This window comes from Odontomachus brunneus, unplaced genomic scaffold (assembly GCF_010583005.1).
Source record: "Odontomachus brunneus isolate Ranch 3 - 2012 unplaced genomic scaffold, Obru_v1 Obru_scaffold_316, whole genome shotgun sequence".
NCBI classification, from domain to species: domain Eukaryota; kingdom Metazoa; phylum Arthropoda; class Insecta; order Hymenoptera; family Formicidae; genus Odontomachus; species Odontomachus brunneus.
In genome coordinates, this window is record NW_022639766.1 from 182440 (window position 1) to 183510 (window position 1071).

Genomic DNA, 1071 nt, shown 5'->3' on the forward strand with positions numbered 1-1071 from the left:
TTTTTGTTAGTGCAATAGTGTTTGTGTTTCATCTCATACAACGCAACGTCTCAATTTAAGGTATAACGTCTTATAGACGTGTAATACAATTAATATATAAGGCGTATAATGACGTTTTAAAAATGTCTTAAAGTTTCCGAGATGTTTCATGTGTCGATTGTGCACGTTATGTTATGTGAGATGTCACATAATGCAGGGAAATATTAAATCGTATACTTCATAGCGACATAGTAACTGCCTTGAGACGTTACACGGTCCGTTTTAAGAAAGATATATTTTAAAATATATTTGTGTATATCTTGATAGAAACATTATGTGAATAAGGATTATATACAATAGGCGGCACACTACAAACAAAGCCGGTGAATAAGTAAAATATATTAGTATGCATCGCATATCCAACAAGTTTTGAAAACCTGTCCTGTTATTGTTTCAAATGTCCTTATTATCTGCAATTGTTTCTTACATTTAATTGTTTGTTACCTACACTTATTTCTCCCTTCCATCAGCAAGCAATAATACGTAGAAAAATGCGTGGCATTCGATATGATAAAAAAAAAGAAAGTGGAAGTTAAATATTGTAATAATAGAATAAATATTGTTATAATAGGAGATAAGAAGAGATAAGAAAAAGTACATAACATAGAAAAATAAAGAAAAAGTACAGCATAAGGATCTATATCAGTCAAATATCATTGTAATATGTTGTAATATTAACATCAAACAAATGCACAATTCACATGTTAAGTTAAAGTAATGCACCTATAATAAAATCAATTTATGCATAAAAGAAATTGAAATGCAATTGTGTTCAGTGAAAAAAAACCCACAAAATGTAAGCTGGACTCACTTCTTGTACAATTGTTATTTGTTTGTTGTGCGTTGTCTGCACTGTCTTTATATCTTTCCTTGTATTACTACATCCTTCTTCAAGAAACTCGTTTTTTAATGGCAGCAATGAAAATAGTGTTAGAAGGATAGTTGCGTCCAACATTTCATTATCCTATAAATGCTATGGTATATAAGTGCTTACGGTAATGTAAGTGCTTACATACATTTTTTTTTTTTTTT